The sequence below is a fragment of the Salminus brasiliensis genome, chromosome 1 (assembly GCF_030463535.1).
Source record: "Salminus brasiliensis chromosome 1, fSalBra1.hap2, whole genome shotgun sequence".
In the NCBI taxonomy this organism is placed as follows: domain Eukaryota; kingdom Metazoa; phylum Chordata; class Actinopteri; order Characiformes; family Bryconidae; genus Salminus; species Salminus brasiliensis.
In genome coordinates this window covers 34,549,845-34,577,379 of record NC_132878.1, presented here as the reverse complement: position 1 = coordinate 34,577,379, position 27,535 = coordinate 34,549,845, and the positions used below count along the sequence as shown (strand labels likewise).

General features: G+C 43.3%; 1 protein-coding gene across 1 annotated transcript in view; it reads left to right on the top strand.

Moving 5' to 3' along the window:
- The first annotated feature begins 22,628 nt into the window (after positions 1-22,628).
- Positions 22,629-27,535, top strand: part of bach2b (BTB and CNC homology 1, basic leucine zipper transcription factor 2b) — a 134,214-nt gene continuing 129,307 nt past the window's right edge. Inside the window, exon 1 of the mRNA XM_072678479.1 lies at positions 22,629-22,971. The gene's annotated coding sequence lies outside the window, so the exon portion shown is untranslated. The remainder of the gene's footprint in view (positions 22,972-27,535) is intronic.

Genomic DNA, 27,535 nt, shown 5'->3' with positions numbered 1-27,535 from the left:
CACCACTATGAACAGTTTTGACTGTGTTATACCAAACCACTCAGAATGACTTTGCTTACATCCTAAACCACTGCAACCACTTACGTGTTCAGTTGGAGTGTTGTAATCCATTCATTTTGCTGATGAATTAATGAATTCTGGCTGTTTTGGGTGACCTTGAGGTCAACAGGTGTGTTTGGAAAATGGGAACCCTAGCACCTTTCATACAGCCTGTCCTGCAGTGTTTGCTTTGGCCACTAGAGGGCGATAGAGACCGTTTCTCTGCTCTGAAGGAATCTGTGGAAATACAGCCTCTCAAACAAAGAAATCTGCCCTTCTGCTTATTTCAGCTCTCTGACAATAGTCAGGGCAGCTGCTTAAGTCGTTGGAAATATCAGCTTTTACTGTTTAATATTAATGTCATTAAATATGTAATATTTTTGCTAATGTGAGAGGATTGTTTAACTCCTAGCAATAGTGAAACCATTTGTGAGAGGTTCTCCAGCGTCGTCCAGACAATATATCCCTGTGTCTCCATCGCTTTCACTAAAGAATCCTTAAACAACCATTTTGGGTGCGGACTTGACTTGACCCACCCCCCTTCGCCAGGCCCACCCTGCAGTGACCCACTGTTCTGGAGCTTTAATAACAGAAGAGCAGTGTATCCTGGCCTTTCGATGAGGGGGAAACCCAGGTGTGTGTCTCAGGCTGAAATGGCTGTTCTCACCTGCACAATACAGGTCATCGTGGCTCTGTGTTATGAATCAGTCTCCATTCAGGGACCTGTGACGTAACCGGCCTCTTCCCCTTTATGGAAGTATTGTCCTCTGTGGCCCGTTCTGCCTTCAGAGGATGAGAGGGAAGAGTGGGTATTGTTTTGGACTAGATGCTGTCATCCTCGAACAGGCCTGAAAGGGCTCTCTCAGAAGAGTGAGAGAGAGTGTGTGTGTGTGTGTGTGTGTGTGTGTGTGTGTGTGTGTGTGTGTGTGTGTAGGGGTATTGTAAAAACTGCTAAGCTCAATGGCTTCCCCCACCCAAACTCTGAGCTTAAACACTATAAATCCCATCAGTCACACTTATCTCATATTTTGCCCAAAGCAGCAACCTCCACCAACGCTGCTTAAGACACGGTCATCTTAAAGAAGTACTCTCATGTTCTTCAACTTCAGTCTCTCAGTCTGTTTGATGCATCTGCAGTGTATGCTTAATCACCGTGAATAATCATTTTGAAACATTGCCCTGTAATTGTTTAAGGAACAGAAAACACTTGCAATAGAAGCCAATGGGCGGATGCTTCAGGTTCAGCACCTGTCCATTGGCTTCTATTATTTATGTGATTTTTCTCTATTTATTTATAGTCCGAAAAAGTTGCAAAGAAATCGATGGTATCATATTTAATTAAATACAGCTGTTGGTTTTAACAGAAAGCTTTCTGACCTAATTACTAATTACTAAAAATACCAGCATCCATAGAAAATAGGATGAGTAAACAGGGGCAAACAGGGCAAATGTATTAAAGATTACGAAGAAGAAAAGCTACCTTAGGAGGTTTAACAGAGTTAAAACTAACCCCGCTGGTCGGAGGCTGTACACACAACTCAGTAATGACATCAGAAGAACATGAGCAGCAGATCTTCTGTTCTGGCACATACCACAGATGCTTGAATAGGATGAGATCTCGGGAACTCTAGGAGTTCCTTAAACTGCTCCTAAACATTGTGTGCAGTTGTGTGTGGTAGGGCACATTACCTTGCTGATAAAGCCCATTCCCATGGGGGGATAAAGGCTATCACTTGAGCCACAACAATGTTTAGGTAGGGTGTCAAATCGAGGTCCACATGAATATCTGGACCCAGGGTTTCCCAGCAGAACGTTGCCCAGAGCATCACACTCCCTGTACCGGATTGTTGTTTTCCCATAGTGTACCCAGTGGCATCAGGTAAATGGCACACATACCTGGCTATCCATAAAAACAAAACTCATTGGATCAGTCCAATTGGTCCAATTCTGACATCGTATGCCTTTATTGGGTTCAGCCCAAGCAACATAGCCTTCATTGACCTTACACATCTATGAGCCTTAACGTTTACCAATCTCTCAAAGCTCACCCCAGCCCACATTTGGTGACCAGATTCCTCAAATCATTCATCTAGCAACTCAGGTTAGCTTTGAGGTAAGGAGACCATGACATGAGCTGTTGTTACTTTATCTGTGATTGGGCTTGTTAGACATAAAGGCCTCATCCTTTCACTGCAGGGCTGAACGGTTCTGAGCATTGAAGGCCTTTCCATAAGGACACGGTTCAGCACGGTGTTGCTTACTTTCCGCGTGGTTATCTTACCGTACATGGGGCAGCAGAACCGTTGGGTGGGAGGGCTTGTTGGCGATTGGCTCCACATTTGCACCACCATTGTGCCGCAAGACCCTGGGTCTTAATATTTCCAGTAGAGAAACTGGCACAGACCGGATCTTGCCTGTAAGCCTCTTAGTTTTGCTGCCCTTGTTTGGCATTGAAAATGAACAAAAACTGTCCAAAAAACTCCCTTTCACACAATTAGCTAGCATGCTAATTTGCTAACTCTGTGCAATCAGGGCGGGAATGTGAGACACATCCAACGACAGCACCCGTCATGCAATTATTACGAGATGCCATGCACTTCCTGCTCCTGATTTAGCAACACAGCAAATGGAAAAGAACCCGTAACCAGTCTAATGGGCCCGCACCGTAACCATTCGGCCCTGCGGTGGAAAAGAGGCCAAAGTTCATTTTTCAGCTTGGCTCTTTCATTTCTGCTCGTGCTGCTTTTATTATCATACAGCGACTTGGGGTTTGCACCCACAGTGGCCAGTCGGCGCAATAGGAGACCTCATATTGATTGGAATGATGCAATTACCAGGCAAGCAGCAGGGCAGCGAGACAATAGTGCTGTTTTTGCTGCGTGCTTGTAGTTCCCAGTGTCAGCAGGCTTTAGAACTACTTGTGGAAGATTTCATGGTCGTTCTCGTCATCATCTTCCTGCTTCTTTTCTTTCAAGGAGAAAAGGGAAAGTTCACTTGGAATTTGCGTCTGGATCTTATCTCTCTTTCTCCTGGAGTAACCATGGCAACTGCCTGGAAATAGGCTAGCGGTGGCAGCGAGACGGTAGCGGTTTTTAGTAATGGGCAGAATTTGGGTCAGAATATCTGTATGTCGCTCTATAAATTGCGCCGCGTTCCAGATCTGTTATTTCATTAATCAGAATGAATCCCCGGCCAGCCGTTGAGACGTGGCTGCAGGCCGTTACCGAGGAGCTGCAGAATGAATGGCTTCCCATGCGCTCTCTCTCTCTCTCTCACACACACACACACACACACGGATTGTAGGAGACAAAGAGCCTGTGCCGCCGGAGGTGTCACTCTTTATTACGCCGAGAGTGGAAATCTCTCCCCGGGAAGCACTTCATAAACTTACAGTACAGTACAGATGGACGCTCCATATTTATGATTCATCTTCTTCTCTGTAATGAGTGTAAAATGTTTCTTTTCCTTTCTGAGACATGAAAACACACTCTTTTTCGTCTTAAGCATTCTAAATCATTCTGTCCGGGTGACTTATGCGTTCATTGTCTTCGGTAGACTCCTTGAATCCACTGCAGCTCATTGTTTAAAGTTGAAGCCATGAGGCATGAGGCTGTTTAAGCTGTAAAACTCACTCTTTCTCGCCCCCCATGCTTTACTTGCGCTGGGATGCTTTCACACATCGTCGTGTGTGGCAGAGGTGTGAGTGCGATGATCTGTTTGTCTAGGGAGCGCTTCCCGACGACAAGCTGCTGCCTTTGCTGTTTGTCATGCCTTCTGCAAATTCTGCCGTCATTCATAAGCGCTGCATCAACCCTAAGTCTACTCAAATGCTCATACAAGTCGACCAAAAAGTTTATAGTTTATAGTGGGGGTAAGTTTATAGTTTTTCCACTGAATTTGAATTAGTATTTGACTTAAATCTTTTACATTTTTTTTTTTGTACAGTTTTTTTAACACTTTAAGAAGTGTATTAAAAACCTGTAGAGATCTAAGGCAAAGTTTTATGAATACCTAAGCTGACAGTTAAGCCTTTACCAGAGTGATGGAAACAAGCAGGTTTAGATTATAGTAAGGGTTAAAAGTTGGTTTAGGTGTAGTAGGTGAAGTGCATGTTTAGGTTGAGCAGTGGGTTAGGTAACACTTAGGCTATGTTTAGGTTAGATTTAGGTTTAGGTGTACTAGGTTAAGTTTAGGTGTAGGCTGAGATGTAAGTTAGGCTAAGTGCAAGGGTTAGAATTAGGTGTGTTTGTAAGAAACTGGCATGTAAAGTGAACTAGGCCATAGCTCGGCTCATACATCCATGTTGAGTACACTGTGTCGAACTGACAGACGTTCTCAATTTCAGCCCTCCCATTTTAGTGTCAAACTGAACTACACAGCTCACTTTTCTTTTGTTTCAAAGTCAGCCATGTGTCATTGCGTCGTTTTTTCTTGCACAAGGGTGCCAGTGAAAGGTGAAGACTGGAGTCTTTGCCTCTGGGGTCTGTTACTGCTGTTTGTCAACTTGAGCATCAAAGAAAAAACAACCTTGAAGACCACAGTTGTTGTTGATGAAGAAAAACTGAACAGCTCGACAACAACATTCTCCAGGATGTAGGCATAGATGTGTCAGAGATTACCAGCACAACCTCAGAAGGTTGGCCACAAAATGCAGACCACAGAACAGAAAGGCCAGGTTGCAGGATTTTATTTTAGAAGTGTATTGAAAACCTGTAGAGATCGGAGGCAAAGTTTTTATGGATGCCTAAGCTGACAGTTAACCCTTTACCAGAGTGATGGAAACAAGCATATATACAGAACAAAAAGAATTGCTTTTGATCTGAAGCAAATCACCTCATCTGTTAAACATGGTGGATATAGTATCTTTGCTTGAGTATGTATGACTGCCAGTGGAGTTGACTTGTTGGCTTGTTATTACTGGCCTCCAATGTCAGCGGGATGAAGTGCTTGAGCATCTCAAGTGCTCAGATACAACCAAATGCTTTAAGACAGCAATGGTGTTTTGTGTCAGTGCCCAGTAAAACTCAATATTTGTCACTGGCAAAGTCAGTTACCTGACTTGAACCCCTTTAAACATGTACTACACTTATGGAAGACAAGAAGGAAAGTATAAACCTTCAAAAACAAGCAGGGACCAAACATGGCTGGATCACATTTTCCTTCATCCAATCACAGTTGGTCTATATACAGTATGTTTATATATATATATTATATATAAACTGTGATCAGTGGTTCCCAGTGGATAACAGTGGTTCCTAACTACTGATATAAGAGCTCAGTGGTGCCCAACCCTGGTCCTGGTTCCCCCCATCCTGCACATTTTAGTGTTTACCCTGCTCCCAAAACAACCAGTCTAGCTAATGAGCGAATTACCAAGCTCTTCCTAAGTTGAAGGTGGTGAGTTAGAGTGGGAAACCTCTTTCCTATCCTTTCTATCTTCACACTTTGTTTTTTCTACCACTGTGCTAAATGTTAATCTTGGTCTCATCAGTCCATAAAACTTTGTTCCAGAACTTTTGTGGCTGATCTGAATATTTATTTGCAAATCCTAATCTGGTCTTCAGACTCGTACTGCTGTTGAGTGCTTTGCATCATGTGGTATAAGGCCTGTATATTTATTTGGAAGGTTGGATTATGAAGCCCTCCCCCTTTCCCTGTGGACGTTCTTGGTGCTGTCACTGACTGTTGTACTTGGGTTTGTCTTCACAGCTCTCACAATGTTTCTGCCATGAATTGCTGTTTTCCTTGGCAGAGCTGTTCGATGTCTGGTTGTTAGTATACCAGTGGTTTCCAAATTGTTGTATTAGAGATTTTCCCTCATTTCCCAACTTGAACCAACAACAAAACCCAAGAGCTCACATGAAGACATTCATTCAATGAAGACACTTCGGTCAACCCTGCAGCTCCAAGTCTTCTCTTCACAGTTCAAACCAAGACTTGGTCCGGTGTTAAGCTGTGCCATGCGGTGTTGTCATTTGAGCCGGCCATCACACGAGCTGTCAACTCTCAGAAACTTGTCTTCTGATACTTTTGTGGATTTAAGTGTATTCCAACACTGAGGCTATACAGACAAAGGGTTTGTAAATTGTAGATTATTTGCATCAATTTTCAAAACTTCTTTTGCTTCCTTATCTACAGACCAACTGTAAGCTGTTAACCAATGACTTGTCCCAATACAAAGGTACCTTTTCCAACAAGATCTCATTATCTGTACATATTTAACTAAAGTGCACCCCCAAGAAATTCATAACATTTGCCCAAGCTCCTGTCTGAAATTTTTTACGATGTGAAAAGAGCTCCTGTCTACTGGTGGTCCTGTTTTGCTAAATACACACAACTTAACCTGTCATGCTGAAGAAGAATTGAGAAAGCAGTGTAGCTACAGCTATGCAGGGTTGGGTTAAGTGTTGGGGCAGGTTTAGATTATAGTAAGGGTTAAAAGTAGGTTTAGGTGTAGTAGGTGAAGTGCATGTTTAGGTTGAGCTGTGGGTTAGGTTACATTTAGGCTATGTTTAGGTTAGATGTAGGTGTAGTAGGTTAAGTTTAGGTTTAGGCTGATGTGTAGGTTTAGGGCAAGGGTTAGGTTAGAATTAGGTTTAGGTCTAGTAGGGCAAATTTAGGTTTAGGCTGAGGTGTAAATTAGGTTAAGTGTAAGGGTTAGAATTAGGTTTAGGTGTAGTAGATTAGGCTTAGGTTTAGGCTGTGGCGTAGGTTTAGGATAGGGGTTATGTTATGTGTAGGCTATGTTAAGGTTAGAATTAGGTTTAGAAGTAGTAGGTTAAGTTTAGGTTTAGGCTGAGGCATAGGTTTAGGAGTAGTAGGTTAAGTTTAGGTTTAGTCTGAGGCGTAGGTTTAGGACAGGGGTTATGTTAATTTTAGATTAGGTTTAGGTCTAGTAGGGTCAACTTAGGTTTAGGCTGAGGTGTAAATTAGGTTAAGTGTAAGGGTTAGAATTAGGTTTAGGTGTAGTAGAATAGGTTTAGGTTTAGTCTGAGGCGTAGGTTTAGGACAGGGGTTATGTTAATTTTAGATTAGGTTTAGGTCTAGTAGGGTCAACTTAGGTTTAGGCTGAGGCGTAGGTGTAGGGCAGGGGTTATGTTAAGTTTACACTATGTTAGGGTTAGAATTAGGTTTTGTAGTAGTAGGTTAAGTTTGGGTTCAGGTAATAAAATTACACTGGATGTGATGCTACTGCATATGAATAAATTGAACATAAATAATAGTATCATCAGTTCTAGCATTCCAAAACCTGTGAAGTTCAATAGTGCTCTTCAGATTTATGCATTGATGAATTTGTCACCTCCACAGATCAGTACAAGATCAGTGTGGATGTGTCTTACACTGACTGATCTCTTCCTTCTAGGAAAGTCTGCTGAGTTATGGTGTCAAAATGTCAGAACTGTGGATGAAGAAGCCAGGCTATTTACAGAGAAGCAAAGTGAGAGGGAGAGGGAGAGGGAGAGGGAGAGAGAGAGAGAGAGAGAGAGAGAGAGATAAAAGCAGGTGAAGAGGGATAGAGTGATGGAGACTGCTATAGCAGCAGGGGTTGGAGAGAGAAATGGAGGGAGGAGTATTTAGCAGACAGTGAAAGAATACAGATAAAGAGAAGCGATGAAAGCTAAGAGAGGGGCTGAGCTCATGTAAGTCTAGGTGAGCTGGAGGGCTAATTGGACGAGAGAGAGTGGCCTAGAGGAAGAGGAAGAGAACATGAAAGAGTGATGGAAGAGCAGGTGTCGGAGATGGAGTTGGGGTTGGGGGAGGGGATGAGGAAGGGCTTGAGATGAAGAGGGGAGTGTAGAAAAGAAAGGGAGTAGATTTGCCGAGGGGGAATGAGGGTGAGAGTGAGTGATGGAGGGACAGATAAGAGTGAAGCAGAGACAGAAGCTGATGGATGAAAGAGAGTGTGACGCTGGAGAGAGAGAGAGAGAGAGAGAGAGAGACGGTTTGGGAAACAGATGAAAGTGGTTGCATGTGATGAGGGAGGGAGGGAGGGAGAGAGAGATGTATTGCTGAGAATTACAGTAGGAAAGCCAATTACTGTGGCTAAGTGTGAGTGATATTTGTAGCTTAACCTCGAGCATCATCTCACAGGCTACTCATGTTAAAGTTTAAGCAACAGCAGTGGTGCTGTTGAAGTACTCAAGTGACTTCTACTTTATGCATGTTCAGTATTAGTATGGATTTGTACTTCAAATACTTTAGCTGTTACTCAAACCTTCAGTGGTGGCTCAGCGGTTAGCGCACCAGGCTATTGATGAAAGGATTCGATACCTGGGCTCGGCAAGCTGCCGCTGTTGAATCATTGAGTACGGCCCTTAACCCTCCCTGCCCACCGCTCCAGGCATGTGTTCTCAGTGTCACTGTGTGTGTGTTTGCTCACTAGTGTGTATGTGTGTGTTCACTGCATGGATGGGCTAAAGGCGGAGGCCAAATTCCATCTGTGTCCAACACAAACGGTGGATATGGTTGTCTTGTCTTGTCTAAAATGACTGTCAAGGAAGGGCGGACGAGTCTTCTCTTTCTCTCTTGTGTTCGTGTGCATACCGGTAGTTCCTGTAAAACTCCACCGGCATGGCCTCAGAGGTCAGGTTGCAGTTTTTAAACAAAGTGTAATTTCGAGGCAAAGTTGTTTGGATATGTACGCTGACAATTAAGCCTTTACCTGAGTGACGGACAAGAACAAGAACATGTACAGAACAAAGGGAACTGTGTGCACCCCGAGGCAAATCACCTCATCTGTTAAACATGGTGGAGGTAGTATCTTTGCTTCAGGTGTAGTAGGTTAAAACTAGCAGTGGTGGAAAATGTTTGAGCAACTTATACTTTGTTCATGTACTTATTAAAATTATTATTATGGAAATGTGTACTTAATTCCAAGATTATAGGAAATAAATATGAATGTGATATATAGTTGATATATAGTTCAGACCAGAGGAGGATGGGTCCCCCTTGTGAGTCTCAGTTCTTCATAAGGTTTCTTCCTCCAGCTCCAGCAGAGTTTTTCCTTGCCACTGTCACCTTTGGCTTGCTCATTGGGGGTCTTAGGTTTTCATGTCTTCTTATGTTGTTGCTTTCTTGTCTTTTTTACTGATTACTGATTGGCTGAAGCTGCTTTGTGACAATGGCAGTTGTAAAAGTGCTATACAAATAAACCTGAGCCAATTAAGCCGCAACACACAGTTCCACTGGAGAAAAAGCTGTATGAACGAGAGCAAGAAGCTATAACTGCAAAAGAGCTGAACTATAGACTGTATGATAGGTAATATGCTGTATACAGTCTATTCAATGGTTGGAACACGAACCCTGTGTTTATATGATGAAAATGATGCATTGAGTTATGTTGGCGGCCTGAAGTGCGCTTCATTAGCTTTGCTCTAGATGTGCAAGGCTGATGTAGCTAACAAACAGTGTGTCGCTGTCAATCAAAAAACTTGTCATTCATTTTTCACTGTTTGACGCAGTGTGAATCTGGCAGTTCTTCTTTACATAGAGTGAGAATTTCATAATGAATCGACCAACACAAATGATCTGAAAGGAATAAGATCTTTTTACTTTGACATCCATTGAAAGTTACAACCCCCCCCCCTCCTTTGTCATGTTGGCATTTTGGAGATACAAGGTTTTTGCATTAGGCATGGTGCCAATAAGTTCATCTTGATCTGCTCCAGAGAGTCATATTCTATTGGCACTGCTTCTCTGTGGGGACTAGACAAGCTGTGTGTGTGTGTGCATTTGTGCATCTGTGTCAGCAGTGAGTGCAATTTAAAGTAGCAGAATGTGTTCATTAGAAGGGGTGTCCACAAACATTTGGACATAAAGTGTGTACATGCATCAGCTATATCATGTACTGTATTAATGTGGCAGTAAGTAACCCACGCAAGGTCGCAGGTTAGCGCTGATCCTGCTTGCTGTGGAAATGCCAGAGTGCTGCAGCGCAGCCCTGTGATGAGGCAGGAGTGGAGGCAGGATGCAAATATGAGGTTTCTTTATTGTCAAAGCCCATGAAGTGAGTAGCAGTGGTCACTTTAGTCCATGTTCCTGTTGAAACACTGGCCAGTTGAGCGGCCTTTGTGGCTGAAGCTCCTGTTGTCCATGCCCCAATAAGGAACCCTCTTTCAAAGTCCGCTCAGCACTTTTACACATTCCACATGAGTAGCGTTTCTCTGCACATTTAATCAGGCTTCTCTATTAGGGGTATAAAAAAATATCCATACATCAAAGTATTGCAATGTTATGTGTTGCAATACTGTATCGATACTCGAAAATGCAGCATTGATTATTTAATTAATAGGTTAGATATAAAGAATAATGGCAGACAGTGGCTCATTTTGAGTGGTGTTTAAATCGAGGCAGCTAGGAGACAGCAGTCTAAATATCATGATATTTTTCTATATCTAGAAAAAAAAATGATCACAATATTAAAATTTCGACGATATTTTGTACGATATTTATCACAACTTTGTAGACAAATTCACCAACTGCTATTGAAATACTAAATAAGATTTTTTACTTAAAATATGCTTCACTCCATTAAATGAAATAAGACTACTGCTGATTACAGTAAAGAAACGTGAAGTTAATCAGTGCTTATTAAGCACTGTCGATATCCACGATACACTCATAAAACTATTACAACAAAATTATTCATACGATCAAATATTGTCATATTGCCCAGCTCTAATATATTCCATCATATTGTCTTGTCTTGTTTATATTGCAACATATCGCAATATATTGTCTTGTTTACAGTATCACAATATATCACAATATATTGTCTAGTTTACAGTATCACAATATATCATGATATATTGTCTTGTTTACAGTATCGCAATATATCACAATATATTGTCTAGTTTACAGTATCACAATATATCACAATATATTGTCTTGTTTACAGTATCGCAATATATCACAATATATTGTCTTGTTTACAGTTTCGCAATATATCACAATATACTGAAGCGTAACCCCCAGTATGACGACACGTATCATATCGGCAGGTTCTTGCCAACCCACAGCCCCGTCCTCCATTCATTCGTGACCTCTCTGTATGCATTGCGTAGGCTGCTCTCATCCACGTTCGCGGCTAACGGTGTGTTAACCAGTGTCAGAAACCACATCAGCAAGTCTATTAGACATTAAATAACAACACGGCGAGATTGGAGAACTTATGATCCAATACCTGTTAGCTACATTAGCTACATTAGCCCTGTAACTGTCATACAGTGTGTGTGTGTGTATAGAAGAGAGAAAGAAAGGCAGTGTGTGGGCGTGAAGGTAATTGCTGAAGTATGTCTGCGGTGCAGGAGGCCCTCGGCGAAGCGGATGAGCCTCAGACTCGACTCGAGCATGCCGTCCTTACAACAGACCTCCAAAAAGCGATGAGTCATCTTTCACACCCTGCGCGCTTTACACTCACTTACTCACTCACTCACCCTCTCTCTCTCTCTCTCTCTATGTCTCTCTCTCTACCTCCCTCCCTCACTCTCACACACAGACATACACATACCTATGGTGCTTGCTATAGGTTGCCACCTATGGAAATGTAATTACAGAGTGTGTATGCAGGGAATTCGTTCCTTTTTTGATCCTGCTCAGGGTGTCTCATGGTGAACAGGCCTGCGGCTGCTGCGTGGGAGCCCGGCTTCTGCATCTAAAGCGAAGCGTGTGGATTACAGGCTTTATAGAGCGGATAACCCCCCCCCCCCCCCCCCCCCCCCCCACCTTCTTTTCTCCCCCAGTGCGGCAAATTAAGCCCCAGACTATTCTGAATGGCAGATTGTTGTTATTTGAGCACGCACTCTCCACGCTCCTAAACACATTAGAGTTTGCCAGCATGTGCGCGTCTTGTGATAGGCCCAGTGCTCTAAAGCTCGTGCAGGAACGGCTGATTCAAACACGTACATGCTTTTCAAACAGACGTTTTGTTATAGCACGTTGTATCACAGCGATACACTGCATTCATGTGGAAATATGATACACATTGCAATTCATTAGGCCTGCTACTTTCAAGGCATCAGTCAACCAGCACAGAGCTGCTGCTGCTGCTGCTGCTGCTGCTGCTGCTGCTATTAAAGGTGCAAATCCTGTCGTTCTGCTACGGAACTCCTACCAACACGGCTGTGATTCGCAGACTGGAGGTTTCAGAGTGAGGCAGCAGCTTCGGAAATCGCTCAGCAGTGCAAATTCACACGCCCACACCCACTCACTCACACGCACACCCACACCAAAGTTGGATTTAGTGCAGGCTTTCATTACAACTCTCTCATGAAAACAGGGCTGTTGTTTTGTGATGTCACGAAAACCGACATGTGATGACATAAAAGTTTGGACACAAAATGTCAAAATTGGGCGCAGAGTTCACAACATTTCTGTTACTGTGTGTAGCTAAGCAAGTAATGGCATAAAGTGTTTTTTTCTAGCTCTAACAAAATACAGGAAAATGGCTCAAACCAAAAGTTTGGGTGCCCTTCCAAACTCTTCAAAAGTCATTCAGCGGTTGTCTTGGGAACTTCTACCTGCTTCACCTGTCTTTGCCAAAGACCTCTAGTTCGGTAAGAGTCATGGGCTGTCTTGAGCCGTTTTCGCAGATGAATTCCCGGAAAACGTCTGGAGAATCAGGTTGGTGTTCTGCGTGGTTTAGGTAAGGGGCGGTGTCTTTGTAGCATGTGCATGGCACAAAGTATTGCATGACCCACTGTGAATTCCCTTGGAAATGATTTGCCCTGTTCACACATGGGCTCACTCAGACTTTACTTGGACTTTGTGCCATAGGGGGCTGGGCAGGATAAAGTCTGGGTAATGTCCGGTACAAATGATGTGGCTATTTGCATTTCTGGTAATGTCCAGGAATGTGAGGACCATGGCAAAACCTTCAGCTTGCACCTCTTGAGGCAGTCCGCTGTCGATTGGCATCCTGCTGTAGCACCAAGTTCTTGTTTATTCTTCATAACCTGCTCCTACATTAGCTCTAGCCTTTCATTATCTCTCTGTCTAGTTTTTTTTTTGTGTTATTTGTTTGTTTGTTTGTTTGTTTGTGCTGTGCAGGTCGACCTAAGGCAGATGGGTTCCTCTGACTGAGTCTTGGATTCTCTCAAGATTTCTTCCTCTTAGTATGAGGGAGCTTTTCCTTGCCACTGTCGCTACCACCTCCATTGTGGTGCTTGCTCATAAGAGGCGTGGACCTGGATCTCTGTAAAGTGCTTTGTGACAACACTTGTTGTGAAAGGTGATATATAAATAAACTTTGAATTGAATTGAATTGAATTGAATTGAATTAAATGCATTAGCCATGATTAGATGCTACTTTGGAAATGTCTGCCACTGAAATCTTCTGAAAGAATGTTTCCAGTGAAATGAAAGTTTTTGATTTGCCTTTCTAGCAATCCCACAAGCAGCTCAATGTGATCTCCACCCTTCCTTTTAACTGCCTTTTCACTGCATTTCCAACTGACGAATAGTTCCAGTTTCAGCTTATATGTAAAACAAGGTCTGTCCATGTTGTTTCACTAAATCATGTGTTTTAACACTTGTTTGACTAGTTTTTGAAGCAAATAAATGTTGGCTCTGAATTATATGTGCAATGTGACCTGTTCAGCACCACCATAGCTACATGACAGCTCATGTGAGATGGGCCAAAGCCTACCTCCTTCCAAACACCCCGACACTTACTTCACTCACCTGTCAGCAGGGACATGTTTGAACATCTGACCTCTTGTTTTGTGTGTGAGTGGTACTGCATGTGTGTATGTGAGTGTGCACATCCTGTGGGTGTGTGTTGTAGAGAAAGAGCGTGTCTCGTCAGTTCATCTTCCTATGTTTGGATGCAGACGATTGGCTTTTTTGTTGATTTGCAGGTTTTTTTGGGGGGCGTGACCTGAAAGGTTTATTGCACAAAGCAGGATTTCTTAGCCAGATAACTTCCGTCCAGAAATCCAGCCCAGGTTCTCAAACATCCCCACTTATCCCTTCTACAGTCATATAGTCTGTATATTCTGCAATCGAATGTTAAAGCAATGAGCCAAGACTAGCAGAGCACACAATGTGCCAAGACAGGTTTGGTGTCTGAAGTGTGTTTAGCTGTAAAAACATAGAAAAGTATGGGCAAAAGTCAGGCTTTGAGATGAGCACTGCTATTCTTAGCTATGCAGCATACTTTCGTCCATGTGTATCAATAACTGTATGTAATACAAGTCTACTCAAGATAGCCTGGAATGACTCATCAGCCATATGTTGATACAGTACATCTTTTGATCACATCTAGAGCTTCCAAAATGTCCAAACATTTGTGGATACCCCTTCTAATGAATGCATTTAGCCATTTTAAGCTGCACTCATTGCTGACACAGATGTGCAAATGCACACACATACCTTGTCTATGTCCTCTTGAGAAGTCCTGCCAATACAAAAGGAGAATAGGACTTTTGGCAGCATTTAAACATAAACCTATTGCCATGCATAAAGACCCCCCCCAGTCCTGAGCTGTGGAGCAGTGGAACAGTGTTCTCTGAAATGATGGTGGTGCTCTGTCCACTATTTTTGGGATGAGTTGGGACTGAGCTCACTAATTCTCACAGCAATGTTCCAAAATCTAGTAGAGACTCCAGGTTTCTCCAACTCTTTTTTTAATAAGCTCAGAAGATTCAGTGAATAAGCAAGTGTCCCAATACTTTTGTCCATATTGCATCCAAGGAAAATGCAAGTCTGTTGCGAAACAGCTAAAATGCAGTGATTGGTGGCCTAAGAAAAATAAGGCGGGCTAGGATTACTTTGCACCTTCACGCTTGCATGTCCATGCCCCCATACTTGATGCTGGGCCTATCCATCACTGACTGAGAAAAACTAGGGTTATTCTAAGGCTAACCATTTGTGAAATACCCTTCGGTGCCCACGCATGTGAGCGTAAGTGTTTGTAGGTGTGCACACACACACAAACACACCTGTCTGACTCCAAGGGAGCTGCTTGCACTACAGGTAACCCGAGCTGGCTGAGTTGAAGCAGGTTGCCTGTGTTGTGAATGGCGGTTAGCGCTCTGCGCCTCGGGGGCTTTCTAGCACTCATTGACGTAATCACGGTCTCTGGCTCCCGAACCCATGCTGGCAGACCCTGGCCTCCGCGGCTGCCTTTTGCGTCTTCGGGCCTTTGCCGAGGCCTGCCTCCCCTTTTTTCTTGGCACGCTTTTGTCTCGCTGCGACCGCAACGGCAATTAATCTCCCAGTGAAATGAGTCATCGCCGGCTGAAGCATGACTCCGTGACCGACGGGGATGCGTTCGTCTTGTTTCAGGTGGAGGGCGGTTGGGGGGGGGGGAGTTGACTGTTTTGATTTGACGCCGAGCTCGAGTGTTATGAGTCAACTCTTTCGGCAGCTACAGGATTTGACATGTGCTGGATGAGTTGTCGAAACACCGCCGTGTGAAGAAGTGCAGTGAGCTGCAATATTTGAGGCCTTGAGTATAAAGCTGTGCTTCTTCTAACGTATCTTCTGCAGTTTAAAGTTCAGGCTGAAGTTGCTACTGTAGCTTTGCGCTAGAGTTACGAGGCTAACGTGATGGATCTGTATGCCCCACCTATTAGCATCATGCCTAAATCATCACACACTTGCTTTAAACCGCATTGAGTTTCTGTGGTTTCTGTGACCGAGAAGACTTTAGTTCTCTATAAAAATGGACAGAATTACGTGGCATGGCTAAAAACAGTAGTTGCAGCCTTGAAGCTTGGATTTTGCCCATACTCTCATGTGTTTTCCAACATCCAGATTTCATTGTGTAAATCTGAGTTAAAGGGGAATTCTAGCCCTTCTGTAGAATTCAGTTGTTTGGTCATTCAGAGTTAGTTTGGTGTGACCTGGTTCACTGTAGAGAAACTCTGTGACCTAGTGCATTTTCACACCTACGGTTTGTTTGCTCTGGTACAAGTCTGGTACGAGTTTTCCCCTTGGTTTGGTTTGTTTTCACACAGGTACAAATTCAAGCACACCAGAATGCATCACAACAAACCATGTGAGAAACCAGTGGTCAGATTTGTCAGGGGCAGGAGCAAGAAAGTAAATACAGGAGGAAGGTATAGTATATATAGTATACTATACACCTGATAGTTGGATCGGATCGAGGTCAGATAACATTGTTCTCACCACAAACAAACTGCTCCAAGGTTAATTTGGGACCGAACCGAGACCACCTCCTCTGGAGGGTCACGCTGAAGTTGTTTTGGTCCACATTCGAGTGCGATTGCTGTATTCACACCTAGGACTGCACAATATATTGTTTTAGCATCGTTATTGCAATGTGGGCATGTGCAGTTGTCACACCGCAGAACGCCAAATGTCATGTAGGGTCTATTGAATTAAATGTTGCTTTTTTGCTGCTAAATGCAGAAGGAAACTTTGCAGTGTTGTGATTTTCCATGACATACCATATAACCATTGCCATGTATTTAATTCTCCAATCACAGATACACAGAATGCGTTTTTAATATCATGAGATGTTGGATCATTCGCTTCTGGTGTTTTTTTTTTGTTCAAATATTGTGCAGCCCTATTTGCATGTGCCCAATCAAATCCAAGGGTGAAAATGAACCAGATTCCAATTTAACCCAGACTAAAGAGTGCAGGTGTGAAAACACCCTTAGATTTCTTTACAGTGGTGGTGAATAAAACCAGGGGTTGGCATGTCCACAACACAAATATGGCCATTTTATTTAGTGCTTGAAACCATCATTAAAGCTGCATGTGTCTTCTAAGATTTATAAGTGATGATGGTAAATTGGTGGCAAATCGTTTCCTTAGAACCTCCTCCGGTGTGGATGTATGTTCAGAAGTGCATTTCAGACTAAACCTTATCCTGTACTTTCTCTACTGTCTCATGAAATGTGGTTATACATTGTATATAACATAGAAATATTACCCACTTAGTAGCAGTTGGTTTCCTCAGAGTTTACAGTTTGCAGTTCAGACGTCTTCAGACGTCAGACAACATATTATATGTAACCGATCCGCATAATCGCTTTTTTGTCTGTGCTTTTTGGAGGCGTTAAACTCTAAACTCAGTCAATTGGTTCTATTCACCACCACTGTGAACCACAATGACTCTGTAAGTTTGTCTAGAACGCACCCTCTCATACCAAACCACTCTGAATGACTTTGTTTTGAACAATCAGTGGAATTCCCCTTGATCCTGAATACAAACAAACCCATTTGCAAAGTCATTCCTCATTAGTCATCACCCATGTGTTGGATACTAAAGCATCCATAAATCATGCTTTGCTTTGGGAAGCAGTGTGCAACTCATGATCCTAGATTCCTAGAAGGTGGCTTGAGAGACTTTGATGTTACTCTTGACAAAGAATGACAAGGAAGTCTCTTATTTAAGCATCATGATAGTGTGTCAGCCTTGAACTTAGGTTGCCTCGTGGAATATGTGGAAAAAATGATGACGGGATGGCATTTCACATCATGCATGAGTTTCTGCACGTCCACTCACTCTGGGACATCCAGTCGGAGGGACGCATTTCACGGTTCTTTTCCTAGATCTGGAATCATATTACTATTCATTTATGTAATCCAGGAAAAAAATATGAGTTTTTGCTTGGAACCGCAGAGAATGTGAAGAGACAAGCAGCTGATTATATGGGGGGAAATGGCCACATGTGAGCAGAGCTGCATACACTGTAAAAATGTTCAGGTGTTTGTGTTTATGTTCCCAATCTGTTCACTTTCAAATCTTCACTTCTGCAGATCCCATCTGCCATATGGATCCACAAGGCTACCAGGCAGAAGCAGGCAGAATCTGCAGCAGGCAGGTAGCAGTTTGCTTCAGTAGCCAAACCTGAACTTTGCCTCTCTGAGCTCCAACATACACAAATATGCTTTCAGATCAAGGTTTCCTTTTTAAAACATCCTTCCAGCCAGAGCTGCCGCTTCATGTAGCCCATGCAGACCACCTGCTGAGGTGAGGGTCTCCAATACGATATATACTATAAAAAATATATTAACCAAGACGAAAAATTTACTTAATATTTGTGTGCCCAAAATTGCAGAAAATGATAGATAATATCAAGGCTGTAGGTCACTGTAGTCACAAGGCACTGTGGCTAACATCCCTGGACGTAGACGGAAGAGAAAACGTGATGGAAGGATGCAGCAAGGGATCGTTCGTATTGTGGCTGAAGAACCTCAATCAACTTCCAAACCAATTCAGGCAGACCTGCAGGCACAGGGATCAGCAGTGTGTCACCGTCTGAATGGAACCACCCAGAAATGGTTTAAGACAAAGCAGTGGAGAGTTTGGGAGTGACCATCAGTGAGTCCAGATCTAAATCTTAAAGAACACCTGTGGAGAGATCTCAAAACAGCAGTTGGGAGAAGGCACCTCTTCATTCTGAGAGACCTGGAGCAGTTGGCAGAAGAGTGCTCCAAAATCCAGAGGTGAGAGAGGTGTAAGAAGCTCATTCATGGTTACATGAATAGACTGATTTTAGGCTTTTTTTAAATAAAAAAAATAAATAAATGTATGAACACCAAGGCATCTGTAATTGTAACAGTGTTCTGGGAGATGTGGTGTGTTTTCTGAAAGAAGTGCAGCAGGGGTGCCAATATTTTTGCCCACGACTGCATGTGTGTTGTACAGCCTTTTTGAGGAGGAGGTCAGTTGACCAGTTGTGTCGGCCAGAACATAGGACAGACAGAGCGCGGAGGTGCATCTGTCTCTGTCCGTCTGACCTTTCTCTTTTCCTCTCTCTCTCTCTCTCTCTCTCTCTCTCTCTCTCTCTCTCTCTCTCTCTCTCTCAGCCCCAGACACGGTGCATGCTGTTTGCATTACTGCTAATTACACTTCCTGACATAAAAACGCAATGTTTGTCCAACGTGGTGGGCGGAAAACAACACCGTCATACACACGACGACCTGCCTTAACACACACACACACACAGATATGCTATAGGTGTAGCGATACATATGTCATCATCTGATATGTGGGGTTAGGTGGGGTTAACTAGGATAACAGGGGCCCTAGAAATGGGTTGAGTAGACGTTGTGGGGCCCAAAATCCCTGGCAGAGCCCCTTGATTACAATGTTCAGTACATTAGCACTATATAGGTCCTATATAGGTGTTTGGAGTATGTTATATTTACGTACACACTAAGCAAAGGGTTCTATACAGCGGCTCTATATATTTATTTGACTCAGTAGTCTGGTTCCTATGTTAAGATGAGAAGTGAGGGGGGGCTTAGAGTGGTCCAGTAGGCTAAGGCGCTGCCTTAAGACTATGAACTGATGATCACTGCTTGGAATGCCTGGTCATGCTCCTTGCCATCAGCAGCTGGAGTCCAAGAGAGTACAATTGGCGCGAATTGCTTTCGCTCAGGGATGAGTTGATGGCACTTCCTCCTAACACATGACTCCCAGTGCAATGCAGCAGTAGTTAGAAAGGAGGCGGTGGCTGGCTTTACATGTGTCAGAGGAGACGTGTGCTAGTCTTCACCCTCCCAGTGTTGGGCTCATTGCTAGTGAAAGGGGGAGTTCATATGAACAGGAATTGGGTAATTGGCCTTCTAAATTGAGTAGAAAATGAAGTAAAATAAAATAAATAAAAAAAACTAAAGATGAGATGTGAGTGTGAGGAACCTTTTTAAACCTTAAAGGCTCTCGCAAGAACCCTTACATTTGTACAGAGCCTTTAGAATACGTTCTTTAAACAGACAGGTCTTAGTTCCTTCCTAGAACAGTGGTTCTATACATAACCCTGACAACTTAACTGGTTCCTTGTTTGGGTAAATGCTTCTTCTCTATATATAACTTTGTTTTCTTCGAACATATTAAAATGGTTCTATACAGCACTAAAGAGGGTTCCACTGTTGTTATAAGCCAAACCTTTTTTGGTATTAAATAGAATCCCTTTTTGCTTTGAGTTTTGGTTCTTTAAACTTTTTATAAAGGTTCTACACACTCTCTCGACCCTCTGTCGACACAGGTTCTTTAAGGAACCAAAAAAATTAATATGAATAGCCTCTGTAATCTCTTTATTTCCCCCTCCCTCTCTCTCTCTCTCTCTCTCTCTCTCTCTCTCTCTCTCTCTTTCTCTCTTTCTTTCTTTCTCACACACACGTATGGATCTGTTTTTGTCCTCCAGCCCCCCTCCAGTTTTTTTTTTCGGGCCCCTGACAGAATGCCCCAAAGGAAAGGTCAGGGAGTGCAGGAATGCCACTTCAACCATCCGCCTATGTGTACGTGTGTGTTGGGCTTGGGGATATGAGTGTGTGTGGTGTGGTAATGGTGTGTGTGAGTGATCGCTGCTCATGCACACTGTGTTTTTCTTCTAAGCCGTAAGAAAGTAGGGACAGAAGAATTCTTCAGGCAGGCATTAGTAGAAGCTGCCACAGAAGCTGCTCCAACGTCTAAAGGTTTATTTATGCCCAGCGTTAAATACGGATACGGGCGGAGCATATATGTGCACGGTATCTACAAGTTCATGGATGTGGATGGAACAGAGTAGTACCGCTGGAAATTGCGGGGGGCAGTGTAGCTGATAGTTCAAGCAGATCCCATTGAAAATAATATCTTTAAAAGGACAGCGGTGAATTTTCTGCATTCGGTGTGAAATTGACATTATCACCACCTCCTCCACCGACGTGAAGTGCCCTCTAGTGGATGTACTGCTTAACATCCATGCCAACGAAAAGGATGCACAGAAGTATGTGGGCAGGGACGCTTACCTTAATAAAGGATGCATTAATATTCGTACATAAAGGGAGTATTAAAGAACCTTCAGACTGAACGTCTGACTGCTGCTGAGTTCTGCAGAAATGCTGAAAGAGAGTCTCCTAAACTGAATGGAAGCTTTGACTGGAAATGAAATAAGCCAAGGGTGGTCTCTGATTTTTGCTCCAAACCGTACAGGATAAATAACCTGAGTCAGCATAGACAGTATTCATCCAGGGGTTCATGCTGATCTTGTAAGCCTTGCAGATCTATTTTATCAGTACATCCAATCATATCAGCAAAAGATTACCTCAGCACAATTACTGCCAAATCATGTTCGGAAAGGAGTGCTCCTCTACTGGTTCTACTGAAATCAAGTGTGTTAATAGAGAGCTTTCTCCTCTTGGCTGCAATAACAGCCTCTACTCTTCTGGGAAGGCTTCACACTAGATGATATAACATTGCTGTGAGGATTAGATTGCATGGCATTGGGTATCAATTAATAGCATTCAGGAAGTAAATATGAATGATTAACAGCTCTCCACTCCAAATCACGCTCTCCAGGATAACGGAATAAGAGGACACTCTAGCTTTTGCACAGAAACACACACAGACGCGTACACTCCTGTATGAGGGGGAAGAGTTCTCCCCTCTAAATGAAACTCTTCCCACCCAGAGCGGCTGGGGCGTGTGGGCAGAACAAAGCCCGCCTGTGTTAAAAAGACTGTGATCCAAAACACAGACTCGGATTCACCTCCTCTGGCACATCTTTCCTCTTCATTGTTGGAAAAGAACAGTACGAATATTAGTAATCATTAGATTACTGTTTCATATGTTTATCATTCGCTGCCATCACTGCCTTTCTTCTTTTCATTATCACTCTTCTTGTTAATAATGAAGTAAATGTGCGTATAATATTAGTAGCCAACACTCATTATAACAGTCAATATAATTAACAATAATAAACAAGTAAATGTTTTATTGGATAAATATCATCTCTCAATTATCAGAGCATATCATTTGATGTTGTTCTTAATACATAATAACAGTTAGCAATATAGTATAGTAATGGTGACAGACATGACGGTCATTATTCTTAATAACAATAATAATTACATTCAAAATAATTGTTCTTGATAAAAGGTTGTAATTTTTTGTATTATTTTTGTTGTCGCTGTTTTAATACTGTATGAATAGTTATTACAGTTATTACTATATCGTATATTGTAATATGTTTTTATAGTTTTTTTTATTATGTATAGATGTGATTCGTTTATTATTTTGAGTATTTACATGAGTATTTACCGTATTCTGTTCTTATATTAATGATATTAATTAATATTAATATTAATATAAACACTAGCTGCATTATTTTTATTATTCGTGTTGTTATTATCATTAGGATTACTGTCATCAGTCAGATCTGGTAGTTGTAGTAAGGTAACGTCAGTGCTGCGCCATTACGCTGATTCTCTAAGCTCGTTTGCGCGCGTGTTTTCTCTCTGTGTTTTTGGCGCGCCCCCCGGGTTGTGTGGCCGTAGTGAACCGACGCCGATTCTGAAAATCCGCTACGTCCCCCGCGCTCCGTTCCCCAACGCTGTGAGCGCGCGCCCGCCTGCCCGCCCGCCCGCCATCCGTCCACTTGTGTATTTGTTTGTTTATTTATGTATTTATCTGCTGACTTATTTGTTTATTTATTTATTGGGTTGGCGCAGGCGCCCGCGCGCTGCTTTGTGTGTGTGTGTGTGTGTGAATGAGGGCAGGGGGAGGTGACGTCACTCGGCGAATGTCAACAACGCTGGCGGAGAGAGAGAGAGAGAGAGAGAGAGAGAGAGAGAGAGAGAGAGTGGGAGGGAGGAGGCGTAGCGCTTCAGTACCAAACACAGGAGACGAAGAGCTGCATGCTGCACGGGATCACCGCGCGCGCACACACACACACACGCGCGCGCGCACTCATACACACATACACACTTGCACATCAACAGAGCGATTCACACAAACGCGCGCGCGTGCACGCTGAAGGGTCTTCTAATCCCAAACTTGACGCTGAGAAAATAGAGAAAGAGAGAGAGAGAGAGAGAGAGAAAGAGAGAGAGAGAGCGTGCAGGCTTTGATCTTCCTGCACGGGGAGGCTTTAGAGGAGTCTGGAAGGAAGTCATCATGTGAAAGACATTGATTTTTTTAAGCACGCGCACGAACGGGCTGGATTACGAGAGCAAAACAGAGGGAAGTTGAAGGTAAGTGGACTCGACTCGTGTTTTCTGTCTGTTTGTTTGTTTGTTTGTTTGTGTTTCTGCACTTCACTCAACGTGAAGCTCGAGCTCGAGTCGCTGCTCGCTGTTAGGAACTCGTGCTTGTGCAAAGAGGGAAAGAGAGAGAGAGAGAGAGAGAGAGAGAGGGAGAGAGGAGGGGGCGCTTGAGGCTCGGAGCGGAGGGAACCGTTTCTTTATGCATTGCATTGACCACCCTGACCAAGCACGGTGCACGTGAACGACGCGCGCGCCGTGGGACGTGGCCGCATCCTGTTGTGTTGCAGAGCCCGAGCGGCCGGCTGCCTGTTTTTGCACAGGAGTTGGATGCGTTGCCATCCTGGAGGAGGAGGAAGGGTGGAGGGGTTCGGAGGGGGTTTAGGAGGGGTGGTAGTGGTGGTGGTGGTGAGGAGGAGGAGAAGGGGGGGGGGGGGGGGTCAGGCATGGCCCTTGTTTTCGAGGAGGGAACAGAAGCTGTCACTCGCGGAAGCCTTGACCGACCAAGTGGCACACAAACAGACGGACCCCCCCCCCCCCCCCCCCCCCTCCACAACCACCACCACCTCCTCGCCTCGAGGGCTCCACTGTAGTTCACCCTGTCCCTGCCTTCACATACCTTCAACTGGTCATTGCATGGGTTATTGTTTTAATAATATGGATTTTAAAGCGAAATGAATCATTTTTATTATGCTAATTCTTTAACAGTTCTAATAAAAGAGTCAGAGGACCCTTTTTGTAGAAAGTACAACAACAACAACAACTACTATTATTATTACTTCTTTTTGTTATAATTATTCTTAATATTATTATTGTTGTTGTTATTGTAATCCCAGTACGTCTACTACTTCTACTTCTCCTACACCCCTGCTTTTACTACCGCTGCTACTACTATTGTTATTGTCACCCAATCTACTTCCACTACTGTTACAGTTGTTATGATTAGCATATCAAGGGTTATGTTAATAAGCGCAGTCCTCTCCTGCACATGGAGAACACAGCCGTGCCGTGTCACTTTTAGTTTTTGCAAGTGCATCCCAGTGAAAAGCAGCCTGCTGCTGTGGGAATGTGCCTACCCTGCCTGCTGCTGCTGCTGCTGCAGAAAAGCAGCTCTCCGGCTGGCTTTGTTCTGCCGTGCACAGCGCGCTCCAACCCGGAGCCACCGCATTACACCACCACCAACCCCCCCCCCTTCCCCCCTTCCCCCATCCCTCCATTAATCCACACAAATATCAGCAGAAATATCTGCTGTGTAAGGGGGGCTGCAGCAGCCCTGTGTTGCCCGAGGGCGCCATTTAAAGCAGCAGCGACCCTTTTCCCCCCTCGGTCTCTCCGTCGGAATGTGAGCCCGGACGACGAGTTACCAAAAGCTCCCCTTCATTTGGGGGAAATCACGGGGGATCGAGGACTGGAGATCAGACTAGGCATGTGATTATCTGGAGTTGTGGGAGTCAGCGCGGACTCGGTTGTAAACAAGTGCAGCGATTAGCGAATAGCTCCAAGTGCTCTTGTTGTGGCCAGACGAAGCCCTCGGGTTGCAGAAACGTGCTCTCCGGCCCTTTTTATTATTTTCATGAAAATCATCTGTTTATTTTTTAATGAAACGCCTCAGATCTGGTCTGTTTTGGGCTGCTCGCTGTGGTGAACCGTGAGCCCGCTTGTTATGAATGACTTGGCTTTGTCTTCAGCTGGGAGGATGTATGAATGTAGCATTAGCCTGCGTTAGCCCTTAGTTCCCACACACACACTCACACACACATCTGCTGTGCTTTTCTAGTCGCGATTTGATCTGATTAACAGACAAACGCTAGCGTTTGAACAATCCTGGTGAAACGTTTCTACGGGAGCTGCTGGTGGTGTACGAAATCCTGTTCCCATCCAAAATTGTGACCCCCCCCCTCCTCCTCCTCCTCCTTCACCAATGCGGTGATGCAGCATTTTACGCTGCCTTGTTGTTTCCACTTCGCCACCACCTATTTTCGGGAGAAGCCCCGCCTCCCACACGCCTCGATTGGCTCATTTTTGGCACTCTCATGCGTTTTATTTGCATACAGCGCTGTGATTGGCTGACAGGACAAACAGTCCGCCAACCGTAGCGCAGGTGGTGGGGCTTGTCGGAAAACGGGTGGGGAGAAAAATACAACGCGTTCCAGCCTGCATTCCTTTGTTTGCTTGGCGCAGAGAGACGGACCTCAGTCTCCGTTATTTTTGAGTTATTTCTTCTAAATCCATAAAAGCACGCATGTAGAGTTATGAATTCTGTGTTTGCAGGAGAACCGAGCTTTAAAAGTATTTTTTATTTAATAAAAGGGGGGAAACTGCTCGTTCTTGGCGGTCTGGTTCATTGTTCAGTAACATTTATATACCTATATATCTTGGTCTCTGTGTGTGTGTGTGTGTGTGTGTGTCCAAAACTTTGGGCACCCCTGAGTAACTAAGATGGGTATTTTTATTTTATTTTCTACACACACTTGAGCTATATATCAGGATATATCAGATGAGTTGTTTACTTATTAAAAATGAACCAACTTATATAAAATTTACCAATTAACTAAACGTATGTAAACACATGTATATTGTTAATTTTGTATTGTATATTGTCACCCAGAAACTTTAAAAAACTCAAATTGCAGGAAACTTTACAGGAGAAAGAGAAATGTGTGTGTTTATATATTTATAGATATGTATATATAAAACCAGTGTCTAATTGCATCTAATAATATCCCATTTATTTGTATGTATGTATGTATATATGCCCCACATTTAAACTCCTTATAGACTTGTAGGTGCCTACAGAAAGACAGGTTACTGTCATGACACAGAGCATTTGGCGTTCCTTTGTGCTGTTCCTGGTAAACTCTGCAACCAGTGCTCAGCATGATATTAATGTCATAAATGCATCTATAAATACATGGACAACTAAGGGTATGAGAACATTATCTATATCTGACTACTGATCTCCCTAAAAGTGATTGAGTCAGTGGAGGAGAGCAGTGGTGTGAGTTCCACGTCAACAGAACTCAGTGGCTCACAGGCTTCTTCTGTTATCTTCTGTTAGATCTCCACGCTGCATGTTAGATTCACACATAATAAAGCATATTTTGGAGACACTTATCTTTGCACTGGACAGTGTGGTAAAGTTGAGCGCACTGCGGTGGAGCTGTAAATGCGAAAGGCATCGTTTTTGTCCTGTCCCGCTTGTTTGAATAAGCCCACCAGCGCACTCTCAGAACACAAGCCTAGGGTATGAAAACATGTTCCCATAGCCGTCCCACGTCAGCACAATGGCATGTTTGACTGAGCTCCAGATTTTGACAGAGAGAGAAAGAGAGAGAGAGAGAGAGAGAGAGAGGGAGCGAGTGTGTGTGTCTGTCTGTGTGTGCGCCGAAGCTCCTGAAGTTCAGACAGGGCTTTTGTTGTTCCTCTGTTACGTTGTGTTGGGATGACACTCATGCCTATTGGCATTATCAGTCACCACTCTGAACCAGACGCTATTATCACTGCCAGGACCAACTGTGTGTCATATATATATATATATATATATATATATATATATATATATATATATATATATATATATATTTTTTTTTTTCTTTTTGTATTGAGCGTTTTTGACATTGCATGCCCAGTGATGTGACTGTTGCATGAGCACATTGCAATAACGATGTTGAAACGATTTTTTGTGAATCCCTAGTATCTATATTTCTATATACATATAGCTATATGTAAAAATGTCCCATATATATTATATACATTTACATTCTGACACATAAAAATGTCATGTATTATATACATGTAAGTATCGATGTGTAAAAATATGTCCCATATGTATTATATACATGTAAGTGTCTATGTGTAAAAATACGTCCCATATGTGTTATATACAGATAAATACCTACGCGTAAAAATATGTCCCATGTGTTGTATATATGTGTAATAATAACGTCCCATATTCGCAAATTGTATTCCCTCACTGAAGTTATAAACCGTGATGTTGTATAGGGTTGTCTAGTTCATTACAGAGACAGTGTGAAACACTGTGTGAGTGTCCAGTGAACAAATGGGCTGAATTAGCTGTCAATAGCAGTGAAACAAATAAATAAGTAGCAAAGGATTGGAATGCGATAAGGCTTAATATCAATCTATTAAAAAAACGAAACAAAAAGCCTTTCAGATCCGATCATTGGTGCTGCCGAGTGTGCCCTCCTTCACTCTCCCTTAATGCCTATCAAAGGCTCATCCCCCACTCATTAGCGTCTAATTGCGTGAAAGGATCAGTCAGACAGACTTACTTACACACAAGTCGCAGTTAAACACAGCTCGCCGGAATTAGAGCAAGTGTGTGTCTGTGTGTGAGTGTGTATGGGAAAGAGCAACGCTTAGTAGCGATAACCAGAGGTTTATTTACTACCACGGTTAAGCAAGAAGGACGAGAGAAAAATGCTCCACAGCATCTTGGGCAACCAAGATGGTTTATACTGGTCTGGTGTTGGTGTGGAGCTGGTTTCTCAGCGTACCTGCAGTAAAAAAAGCTCATCCCAGTACATCCCTGCTC